General features: G+C 33.1%; 1 protein-coding gene across 1 annotated transcript in view; it reads left to right on the top strand.

Moving 5' to 3' along the window:
- Positions 1-2,350: 2,350 nt before the first annotated feature.
- The window catches only part of LOC149483016 (D-beta-hydroxybutyrate dehydrogenase, mitochondrial), a 58,621-nt gene continuing 47,679 nt past the window's right edge, over positions 2,351-13,292 (top strand). Inside the window, exon 1 of the mRNA XM_089703122.1 lies at positions 2,351-2,411. The gene's annotated coding sequence lies outside the window, so the exon portion shown is untranslated. The remainder of the gene's footprint in view (positions 2,412-13,292) is intronic.

The raw sequence follows: 13,292 nt of genomic DNA, 5'->3' as shown, positions 1-13,292 counted from the left end.
GGCTTGTGTTGGAGTGTCCATGGGTTTCTTCGTTCATACCGTTTATCCTACTTTCTGTTACTTAAATGGAACAAAAATTACATAAAGCTTTCAATGAAAAGCTACAGTGAACATGAGTGCTCAGAAAAATCAGCAATCTAATTTAGTCAGCAGATTAAGAAACGATGTCGCTTTGTAAACTGATTTTATCACGCTCTCTAATCAATTTTCGTGCTGAAAAACAGCTAATTCTCGTATGTTGAACTGGAATACCAAATAGAGACACATAAAGTGCGCTCGGGAAAGTCAATAGATTTAGTTCTGACGTCGTCGGATTTTGGTCGAAATGGCGCGTCTATTTTTCGTGTGTTTGCGCCCAATACTTTTACATCGGTAGCCTTGGTGGGTAATAAAGTTTAGTGGTCCCGCGTAACGCTATAAACATTCACGACGTGGCACATACTAAAATGCGTAAATATTCGTTTCCATATGATTTATAGTCGCGATAAATTGAATTTCCATTTCTATTTACGAAAGTGTATGGAGCTTATGTGAACTTTTATTTGATGGATTCATTCAGGATAAACAACTGTTCAAGACAACGTAAATTTTTGTTTTCAATAAATAGATGTTATATTTTTTAAGATCCTTCTAACGATTTATTAGTCTGTTATTTACATTGCATGTATAAAACAGACAACGTATACTAACAAATAGCTTCTTATGGTTTATTCTATATTTATAATCTCACGTGGACTGAACATTTTCACGGAGTAGCCGATCTCCGTAAACATTACCATTCCTTATTTATTTTCGCGACAAAAGCTTTTCCAACGTCCCATCTCTATACCAGAATTCGTTGAAGTTATTCCATCGACTGTGGCTAGTAAACTTAACAGACAAATAGTAAAATTTAAATCAACTAGATTTATTTTTAGTAGATGTAAAGTTTACCTCTTGTTATTTAAATTAAAGTTTATCACTACATAGTATAAAACAAAGTCGCTTTCTCTGTCCCTATGTATGCTTAAATCTTTAAAACTACGAAACGGATTTTGATGTGGATTTGATTTTTAATCGATAGAGTGATTCAAAAGGAAGGGTTAATTTATGAGGATTTAGACAAAGCGGGCAAAGCCGCGTGTGGAAAGCTAGTATAAACTAACTCTACAAATATAGAGTAACATCAAATGTAACATAATAACACGCAGAGATACACAGAGGTGCAAAATTTCGTGAAACTAATGATATCAACCTATTTAGGGAGTTAGTTACCTTAAAATAACCAACATTAAGCGGTCACTAAACTTTGGGTGTCGGGGAAATATTCATAAAGTAAGCGCAATAAAAGTTTTGTATTATAGTATAATTTCATACTAAGGCTATTTACCTTTCTCGTGGTTATTTGTTTTATTAATCATACAATAATACTAAAACAAAATATAGAGACTACCTTTGTAAACTCTTTGACCAAAAAAATATGAAAAGCTCTGGTCAAAGAGTCTTCTCGATATAATGATAAACACACATTCAAACATCTGAATTTTCATACTTTATACTGCATTACATACCAAATTAGATTTTGTAGTTGATCTAGCAAGCAAAGCAAAATACTAAGTAAATATCTCAAAAATACATTAAGTTTTAATGAGAATTGTACATTTAAATTATACCGTTCATTATAAATCTAGTACAAAAAAGAGATTCCGATTACATGTGCCACGATGTATAGCACGAGGATATATTAGTGGACAACTATAATTTACTCTTGTGTCATATAAACAGCACAACAAAAATAAAGATTACAGAATATATTTCCAGCGTATAAATCTGTAAAAATATAATTAATTAACATTCATCTTGTAGTCTCGTTTTTCCTCTAACATTGAAATTCACGAAAATAATGAACTGGCATGAGATCTTGCTTGTGGGCGATTTGAGCCAAATTTTTCATGTCATATCTAACATTTAAATAAATTAGATAATTATAATATGTCCTACAGCATTGTGCAAGAAGACGCTCGGATATTAATTTCATGCTTGTGAAAGATTGTTAATAGAATATCACGTTTATTTCCTAATTTATTTATGTCAATTTGAGAAGAAATACATATGATGTTTTATTGAAAGAACTCTGTGATATTTTATTCAAACTCGCTCATAAACATTTGATAAGTTTGGTGAACTGTACATTTTAGCATAATAGAAACAAATCCGATCGATACATAAATAAAATGTATCTAAAAACCATAATGATTATGGCTTGCCAAAATTCATGAGCAGTCAAAAAGCATTTATAAACTCGGCGTGAGAGTAAATGTAGTTGATAATAAATAATATAGTTTAATTTTAAACAGGTCGGGCGCAGTGGCTCCTCGCGATCCGAACGTGCCGGTCGGGCAAACCCACGCGCCTGCGCATAGTGCAATAATGTATGTCACTGGTTATGTAACTGTGGTGTTCATTTGTGGTGGAAATATCCGATTGTTTTATGATTTTGTGTGATATGATGGTCATGGACCTGATGGGGATACTCGTATTTCTTTGATATATTGTAGAGCAATTATATTTTTTTTTTGAGTTTAAAAAATAAATTACGAGTAGTGAAAACAAACGAGTATTTACGATTTCAAAGATTTTATGATTTTCTTAACGTTTCTAATATAATATAACATAAAACTAAATACATTTTTACACGCTTTATATTAGCTTCACCTGTATGTTTGTAACCGACTTCTTTGGGCGCGATTTTGACCCACTTTAAACGGCCAGATTTCGTTCAAACTTTGTAGATTTATTGAGGACCGATGACAATACACTAATTTGATAAAAAATTTCTATTTTTTAGTTCGGTTTTCTATAAAAAGCGTGTTTTTTAGTTTTTTTTAAACTATTATTATTATTATTGAATACAATATGCCATCGTGTCATTATATCTACATAACCCTCTGCATCCGGTCTTATACCTTTACAATTTGGCCATAATACAAAAATATATTTAGCAAAGAAATAAATAATTAAAGTGACATAGAATAAAACATCTAGTATAAAGAACACCATTAAAGAGTAATAATTAGAACTTTTCCAGTAACAATATGGTTGTATTTATAGAAATCGTATCTTCACAGGTGGTTTATGTTACTTCCCGGAAGGAAAGCCTTTGCCTAATTACTAAGGATCTATTCCTTCGATCAAGCACAGGTTTCCGAGTAGTTAATTGTGTAAATAATGTTTCTGAAGTGCCAATCAATGCTTGATTACAGGCCTCCTAGAAATCTGTTGCTTTACATGTGTGGCAATACGTAGAAATTAAACGACATATAATCAATATCGACATTAATTAGGAATAAGTATATAATATATTATATAGTTAGAGCGTATAATTTATAAACATTTTTATTACTCCAAAAATCTCGTATAAAATATCATGAGGCAAACTTTCAGTTCATTGCGTGTAAAATATTGAATAAAGTTTTATGTATTGGTACTTCAATAGGAATACGAAATATGGTAAAATATTTAAAAATACACAAGATAAAATATAATAAGCGAATTTATTTCGCTAGTATACTAAGGACGAATCGGGTTTTCTAATAAATTATTAATTTTCGTCGACTCTGGCCAGTTATTTATTTCTGTTATTGCTTTCTTCGCTATTGTTGAATTGCTTTGCGAAATCTTTGACAATACTCAAGATGTTCATTTTGTTAGACTACCTACTTAACTTATAAATAATACATTACCTTAAATCATTCCACGTTTGATAAAGTCAGCAAAAATAAATATGTTTAAAAGCAATATTTAAAAACCACCCTATTATTTTAAACTTTATTTTATTTTATTATTTTGATTTTATCGTGTAAAAAATATAATTTTATCGAATCATTTACAGGTTCTAATTTGTTCAAAATGTTCAAAAGATTGATAAGGCTCCCAATAACTCAAAAATGAGCAAACAACCAAAATATTTGATTTTATTTACATTGATAGTTTAAAGCTAGACCAAAATATATTTGTTATTCGTCCACGTGGGCTGAATTTTTCTTAATTACAAATAAATTTTTAAACCCTAAATTCTACATATTATTTATTAAAAATAAAAATTAACTATTTTATTGATAGATTAAAAGAAAATGTTTCAGTTTAATGTTTTAGTTATAAATACTATAGACAAATGTGTTTAAAAAATACATCTGTAATTGTTGTATTTTACAATAACCATTTCAATTTTCCATCGCAGTAATAAGCGAGTTATAGTGACATATCCCTATACATTCAATTCTGTTAAAAGAATATGAAAAACAATAAAAACTATGCACCTGATCCTATAACCTATTCCATATTATCGATATCCATAAAACTTTAAATTTCATAGCTCGTAACACAATATGCTTGACAGGATAAGTACGTGACATGATAGTATAATCAAACACTATAACGTCGCGTAGATGTTACTGAAAATATTTAAATATTAATTCTACAGCACTTCTAGTACTATTTGCTTAAACTGAGGACATAGAAACAGCTTCAAGTTCTCTCAACACACATTGAATGAGATTGTTTCAAGTTCTTCGGGCTAAATCGAGGAAGCACTGCTGGTCAGGAATAACTGAGAAAACTTGTACGTAATCAATATAAATGTGTACAAAGCAAATGTCAGTTACAAATTAAGAATCGAGACTTGCCTTAATACCTTCATTTGAACTCGAGTCTGTTAAGGAATCCTCAAAAGGAAATGTTAATTAGGTTTTGACTTTTTTGCGGCATGTACTTTTATAGTTTCTTACAAACTTTGTAACTTTGTCCAGCGTCGTTTGCTCAAGAAATATCTTATTTACTTACTGATTTATATTTACGAAGTTGAACGGTAAGTTTGTATAATTGCAATGCATATTTTTAATTCGTATTCCACGCAATTGGGCGTTTCAAATTATTATTTAAAACTCGTTCGTGGAAATAAATACACGATTCAGTAGTTCATAATTTATGTGGGGATTTCGAGCCAATATTAATGTGTTCCATGAAAATTAATCGCTCTCTCAAGTATGTAGTATACAATTATATCAAATAGCAGACTTTATGTTTCCTATATTCGAAGATACATCGCCCTGAGTGTATGAATATTGTATTAAACACGTCATATATACCTGGCAACAAAACGTAATGGTCTAAATTGCAATTTGACGCAAAACATATCCCGCATCAATATGTAAATCGAGTTAATCCATTAATTATATTGAAGTTACGTAACATCTGTATAATATATTGTAGGAAAATCGTTTTCTTGCATTTGGGATTTAGTCATTTACTTATATATGTGCAGAAACAGAAGGGAATAGAACATAGCGCTACTTTTTATATAAAGATGAGGCTTTGGAAGTTCTACGTCTTACAATACAATAATTTTCAAACATTACCTAGCACATGCCCAAATTGTAGATAAATATCTCACGAATCCAACGAGCCACTTTTCATAAAATATTAGCAAACATCCATCAGACCTTCCACAATTATTTAATCTTACCACATTACCAGTATTCTATGAAACAGTTACAAGATTACGTTTTTAAACAATATATTTCGGTTAAAAAACTGAGCCACATATTCACGAAACTCGTATTGTGGCAATAGATCTTTTACAACAATCCAACACGAAAACAACTCGTAACATTCGCTTCAACGAATTGTAGAATCGATTATCCGTTTGTCATTTGAATGAAGCCTTTAAAGCGACATCAATACGAGTATCGGGATATTCTGAACTCTGACCTTTGCCGCGAATTCTGTGAATTTGAGAGCTTATGGCTTTGATCGCTTGCCATATACCTTGAGTTTTTATTATATATTGGAGAGGCATTGAAAATGTGAATGCAATTTTAAATTAGCTATTTATTGCACGCCTCATAAGCGAAGCGTTGAGGTGGGTACTACTGTCACTTCGCGCAAAACATCTGATTTTTCAAACTTAAAATGTCTTTATGTATCATACATTGCACTTGTAAGATAATACATACACACACATATTAAGAAAAAACACTATTTTTAACGTTCATGATATTTTTGATGTCATATTTGTTATTTAAACTAGTTAAAAAACAGTTTAAAAAAGTTCTGTCTTGGACGTCCGTGTGTCTGTATGTGCGGATCCTTTTTCTTGTTAACACGATAGCGACCGAAATACTTTACTAATCGAGTCTTTTTTTTTTCTCTTACGCTTGAGTATGCTCAGGAATAGAACCCTTTCATTTTTCAGGGTCTGATTCGATGTGGTTTAATTGTTATTAAATAAACAAAAATAATAATGAATAAATATTTATTAAAAAAAAATTATGAGGCGTGCACTTTTGGATTTTCCAAATTATTTCGCTACTTTATAAGGAAAAGCTCAACCGACGGGTATTTTATACATATAGAGCCATTATAAATATATCCACGATTAGTTTTACATTGAAATTTATAACGACAGAAAATCGATGTTAAAAGTAAATGTAGTTAATGTTGAATTAGTTTAGATTTAGCATGCTTACCTATTGCTTATTTACCAGATCCTTTTTATATAGGTATATCAAATATTTCATTTTTAGTAGAGTAGGTTCTTACATATTTAAGTAATTACCAATAGTATAAATCATGTGACATACAACTCTTGTCAATTTATTAAAAAAAACAACGCCCATCTCATAAATAGATATAAAGTATTCCATTCTGTTCTACCGCGTTAAGATAATTACGTTACTCCTGTTACGCAAAAGGTCAAAGCATCAGATACCTGCTTATACACGAAGCTTTTCAGCGCTGTCCTGAATAAATATTGCCGTAAGTGATATATTATAAAAAGAAAACAAAAAACATTCTTTTCGAAGATACAATCTTCCATCGGGATGGAAACGTGGGTTAAAAATGATGGTTGTGTATAGCATTATGTTTTGTATTAAAAAAGCTTTATTCTTGATACTCGCTTTAAACTTCAACCCTATTTGAAATTGTTTTGAAATTATTTTCCTTCATTTTTTTCGTTGTAAACTAAATTACTCAGTATTATTTAAATATACATATATATACTGACATCTAGTATCATTACTGCAGTAGGCAAATATATATTTTTCTATTCAGATAGAAATGTAATTATTCTAACACCACATTATATTCGATAAGATCCTTCACGATCCGTCACGTATGCAAATGCTATGTAGATTCCTTTCGTAAATTTTTTCTACAATTTATAACCTTAATTTATATTCTTAAACGAGCTTAATATCAGTATTCATCAAAATTGACAAACAAAAGGTATAAAAATGATGCTGTAATTGTTAAATCAAACACAAACTAATACAAAACGTCCACATATATTATTCGTTTTTAAAATAATAATTAATAAAAACATCGTTCGCGTGTATACAGCCTTAATCCCACACTGAGTCAACAAACGCCGGCCACGTAAAAATACACATTCAAGTAATTCATTTGTGACATTTACATATTGCACATCTATACAAACAGAGTAAAACATTCTTGAGAGATTTATAGCACCGCGTTAATTCGTGTTTTAATTTAAATCGAGATTTATTGGCACTATTGCATTCAATACTATGACTGTTATTACGGATAGAGAATATCAAATTGATTTATTTAACAAGGGATATTTACACACGTTGTTTATTTATCTAGTTCCTTCTTACTACCTGGAAAAACAAAATATGAATCACGTAAATCTGTTAAGATCCGATTGTTTTGATCCGAATCCGATTGTTTGAAAAACTTTAATGTAGTCCACATAAATGCCCAAAGTATTCCGGCCCACTATCCAGATCTCTTATCTTCTTTTAATAACAAGAACCTTGGCGCCATTCTTGTCTCTGAGTCTTGGCTGAAACCGATTTTACCGAGTGCCTCCTACTCATTACCTGGATTTAACTTAATCCGGAACGACCGAATTGGAAGAGGAGGAGGTGGAGTGGCTATTTATTTGCGCTCCGACATTCCTTTTACGATACTGAGTCAGTCTCTCCAGCCTCCCCCGCCGAACACACCTGAATATTTACTCATTGAAATATCCTTAAATTGCACAAAGCTTCTGCTTGGAGTAGTATACAGTCCTTCTCTTCATGTCAATTACTTTTCTTCTTTTGAGACTCTTCTTGAAAACTTTCTTCCACTCTTTAAGCATGTTATTATAATGGGAGATTTTAATACATGCCTTTTAAAAGACGATCACCGCAGCAAAAAACTTATTTCCTTAGTAAATGCATGCAATATACACATACTTCCACTCTCCGCTACTCATAAAATTCCAAATTGTTCCCCTTCCCTTCTAGACCTTATCCTTGTTTCTTCCCTAGATCATGTCTCGAAGCACGGTCAATGCCCTGCAGATTCTTTCTCGTGTCATGATCTAATCTACCTCTCTTACAAAACCCGTCCCCCTAAATTCAAACACAAAATCCTCATGCAGCGAAATTTTGGTGGTATGGATGTAGAACGTCTCCGGCAAGACGCTAAAAATACAGATTGGACCCTACTTATGTCAGCTGATTCAGTGGATCAAAAAATTGAAAAGTTTAATGCTGAGATCTTAAACTTATTTGATAAACATGCTCCTGTAAGACCAATTAAAGTAAGACACCTTCCTGCCCCTTGGCTCTCTAGTGAAATAAAAATCCAGATTGATGCCAAAAACAAAGCAAAAGCTAAATATAAGCATACACAGTCTGATTCTGACTGGGAAACTTTCAAAAGAGCAAGGAATCGTTGCAATGTGGTATGTAGAGACGCTCAGCGACGACACATCCATCAATCTGTTGAAAATGGGGACAGTTCAAAAATTTGGAAATTTCTCAAAACTCTAGGCATAGGTAAAAATAATGACTCTCCTTTAAATAATAACATTTGCATAGACGCTTTAAATAAACATTTCTCTTCTTCTGCACCTACTTTTAAAGACGGCAATAAACACTCAACAATATCTCATATTATTTCAAACACATCATCTTTTAGCTTCCCGCCGTTCGTTTTTAAGCAAATCGCTAGCAGTGATGTTGAGAAGAATATTTTATCGATTACCTCTAAAGCAGTCGGAGATGATGGTGTCAGTCGTAGTATGATCGTTCCCATCCTTGATATTATTGTCCCTGTCATAACTCATATCCTAAACTGTTCCCACGATACTGGAGTATTTCCTAATATCTGGAAAAAGGCTAGTATCATTCCCATTCCTAAGAAAAGAAATCCTTCATCCCTATCCGATTTTCGTCCTATCTCAATTTTACCCTTCCTGTCAAAGCTCCTTGAACGTCTTATCCACCAACAACTATCCCAGTTTCTTCATGCCAATTGTCTCCTTGATCCCTATCAATCTGGTTTCCGCCCCGGTCATAGTACGACTACAGCCCTTCTGAAAATTACTGATGACATACGTAGAGGAATGGATAACAAAGAGCTTACAATTTTGACACTGTTGGATTTTAGCAATGCGTTCAATACAGTTGATTATGATGTATTGTTGAGTGTACTGCTTTCCGTCAATATATCCCCTGTGGCAATAGAATGGTTTCGTTCCTACTTGCACGGCCGTCGACAACGCGTTAAGGTTGAAAATACTTTTTCTTCCTGGTGTGACGTAAGTGCTGGTGTACCACAAGGGGGCGTTCTATCACCTCTCTTATTTGCGATTTTTATAAATTGTGTTACCACAAGACTGACCTCACATTATCACCTATACGCTGATGATCTCCAAATTTATTCACAAGCCACTTTGACTGATTTACCTGAAGCTGTGTACTGTATAAATCGTAACCTCTCACACATATCCGATTGGAGTAAATCTTTTGGACTGAGTTTAAATCCTTTAAAATCTCAAGCAATTATATTTGGCAGTCAAAGTCTCCTTTCTAGGATTAATTGGACGACTCTGCCACCGATTGCACTCGATGGTACTACTGTTCCTTACAGTAAATTTGTTAAAGATCTCGGTATCATACTAGATGAAACTTTGTCATGGTCTCATCAGATTAAAAACATAAGTTCCAAAGTATTTGCTGCAGCCTCTAGTTTGCGTAGAATGCGTAATTTGCTTCCCATTCCCACCAAAATTTTGCTGGCCCAATCCTTACTTCTGCCAATCCTTGACTACGCTGACGTATGTCTTACTAATCTAACTCAAGAACAACTTAATAAACTTGAGCGGTTACAAAATTTTGCTGTGCGGTTCATTTATGGTCTGCGCAAGTATGACCATGTTTCGGAATTTCGGTCAAGACTTCAGTGGCTCCCCATCCGCCTCCGCCGGAATACACATATCCTTGCCTCTCTTTATTCCATTATCTTTAATCCCACATCACCTTCCTACTTAAAAGCTAATTTTGAATTCCTCGGCACTAGGAATACGAACTTACGATCAGCTGAAAATCTTACCCTTCATATACCTTCCCATTCTTCCAATTTCTTTCATTCTTCCTTTTCCGTTCAAGCAATCCGGTTGTGGAACTCCTTACCAGTCACGATAAGAAAAGCACAGACCCTTCACTCCTTTAAAAGTCAATTGAAGAACTACTACCTTCGCACGATCACTGACAAATCGTTAAAATAAATCTAAATTTAAGTTTTTCCTTCTTTATAATTTTAATCTTATTGTAATATTAATGTATCAACTTATGTGTCCTTCATTATGTATAATACTTTTCTATGTTTATTCTTTCTTCTTTCCTTGTCTTACTCTACTCTTTAATTCTTGCTCACTGTATCTTTATCTACATCGAGTTGCTTGGAAGAAATCGCTCACGAGCGATAAAGCCGCTCTTTGTACATCTCTACTATAAGCTATCTTAACTATGTAACTTTATCACTGTGTATATGTACAATAAAGAGTATTTCATTCATTCATTAAGAAACCTCGGCGAAATCGGTGTGCATACATAAAAAAAATATACCGGCCGGATTGAGAGCCTCCTCCTATTTTAAGTCGGTTAAGAACATTGCTGAATTGTTTATGAGTGAAAACTGAAACCTAGTATAGTATGATATTATTTTGTCGTGAAATAAACTGGATGTGCTTTTAGAGATGACATCGTAAGACATGCAAATTATCGATAAATCAGTCAATTGTTTTAATAGGTCTTAGGGTGCACTCACACACATCAGTCACCGTCACGGCACGTCACCGGACAGGATTAAAAAAAAATATGTATCAATAGTTCTAGTATGACTCTGTTCCCACACGACAGTCGCCGGCACGAAATCTATCAGTGACGTCCCCGGTCAGGCACGTCAAATAATCTTTCCATACATGTATCATACTTTTATCCCCACTCACCCGGTGCCGTCACGTCTCAGTTCAGTCAGCGTCGTGCTACCGTCAATTGACATGATTGTTCTCTAGCGTGACACACGTCTAATCACTGACTAACCTGATGTATGTGTTCAATGATTCAGTCAAACCGGCGACGTGACTGACGGACAACATGACGGTGACTGGTGTTTGTGGATACGTACACAAACCGTCACCGATCAGTCATCGGTGACTTGACGGTGACTGATGTGTGTGAGTGCACCCTTAATGAAACCTCATATTAATTGTCTTTACAAATGGTCGTTGTGTTGTTGTTTTGTAGTTGTTGTTTAAATTTTGATTATTAATTTGTCTCGTGCAATAAATTAATTTGTGTATCTTGCTGGCTATAACGCTTTATTAAGCTATTGCGTAGGTTCTATCGCGGGCCTTGAGCGCGGGGACCGAATCGAGAAATTCCGTAAAGAAAAAGCCTCACGCTCCCCACTCCGTAGGACACGGAGGTGTGGCTTGAAGGCATGCTATGCAATAGCTTAACCGCGGCAGTACCCGAGTGCCACACGTCTTTTTTTAATAAATTTTCTGCTTTTTGAAATATCAATTTTTTTGTATTATTTTTTTTTATTACGTAAATTGAATGGCGATAGCCGATATAGACTAGAGTAGACAATTTTTGAAACAAAAAAAAATCGCAGTCGGATGAAACCCATTAGAAAAGGAGGGGAATATGATAAAAATGTAAGGAAAAATAAATTACGGTCAATCCGAGTTCGGGAAGAGGGAGGGGGGAGCTTTTAAGAGAAAAAAATGGTCTCTCTCGATTTCCGACAAAACTACAAGTCCTAAGGAAAAAAGTTCAATGGCAAAGTTGTAGGTAATAAAAGGATCTACAACTTTTGTATTAACAATTTTTACACATAACCTCAAAATTTAGGTGAAAAATTCAAAAAACCAAGATTTTGGTTTTTTATTTTTATCTACTTCAAAATTTATTGTTTTTGTACGAAATTTGGTGAAAACTTACTTTATTATGTCCCAAATACACTGTAATTTATTTGTTTGAAAATATTTATTTTTTCGCCTTATTTTGAATTAATTCCAAAAAAACAAACTAATTTTCAATCGAAAAGTCACCCGTCAAAATATCAGCTTTTTTCAAAAACTTGGGGTGCCTTTTATTTATTGAAATCTCTACTTTCATATGGTGTAAAAAAAATAAACACCACCATAGTAAATGTTCTCAGGAAATGCATTCAAACAGTGTGAAAATTAGCTTTTACTAAATCAGGCACACTTCTCGAACTACCTGAAATGTTTTTATCAACATCATTTTGCTTTTGAATATGCTGTAAAATATTAAACTTAGAACAGATAATTATTTTTCTTTTGAAATATTACCGAAAAGCCGATACAAGAGAAGATATAGAGTTCGAGAAGTGTGCCTGATTTAGTAAAAGCTCATTATCACACTGTTTGTATGCATTTCCTGAGAACATTTACTATAGTGGTGTTTATTTTTTTACACCATATGAAAGTAGAGATTTCAATGAATAAAAGGCACTCCCAGTTTTTGAAAAAAGCTGATATTTTGACGGGTGACTTTTCGATTGAAAATTAGGTTGTTTTTTTGGTATTAATTCAAAATAAGGCGAAAAAATAAATATTTTCAATCAAATAAATTACAGTGTATTTGGGACATAATAAAGTAAGTTTCCACCAAATTTCGTAGAGAAACAATAAATTTTGAAGTAGATAGAAATAAAAGACCAAAAACTTTGTTTTTTGAATTTTTCACCTAAATTTTGAGGTTATGTGAAAAAATTGTGAATACAAAAGTTGTAGAACTTTTAATTACCTACAACTTTGCCATTGAACTTTTTTCTGTAGGACTTGGAGAAACCATTTTTTTCTCTTAAAAGCTCCCCCCTCCCACTTCCCGAACTCGGATTGACCGTAATTTATTTTTCCTTTTATTTTCATCATGTTCCCCTCCTTTTCTAATGGGTTTCATCCGACTGCGATTTTTTTT

This window comes from Colias philodice, chromosome 14 (assembly GCF_061535455.1).
Source record: "Colias philodice isolate Cphi_HAF_F1 chromosome 14, ilColPhil1 Martin Lab GWU primary, whole genome shotgun sequence".
NCBI classification, from domain to species: Eukaryota; Metazoa; Arthropoda; class Insecta; order Lepidoptera; family Pieridae; genus Colias; species Colias philodice.
This window is presented reverse-complemented; position numbering and strand designations above follow the sequence as displayed.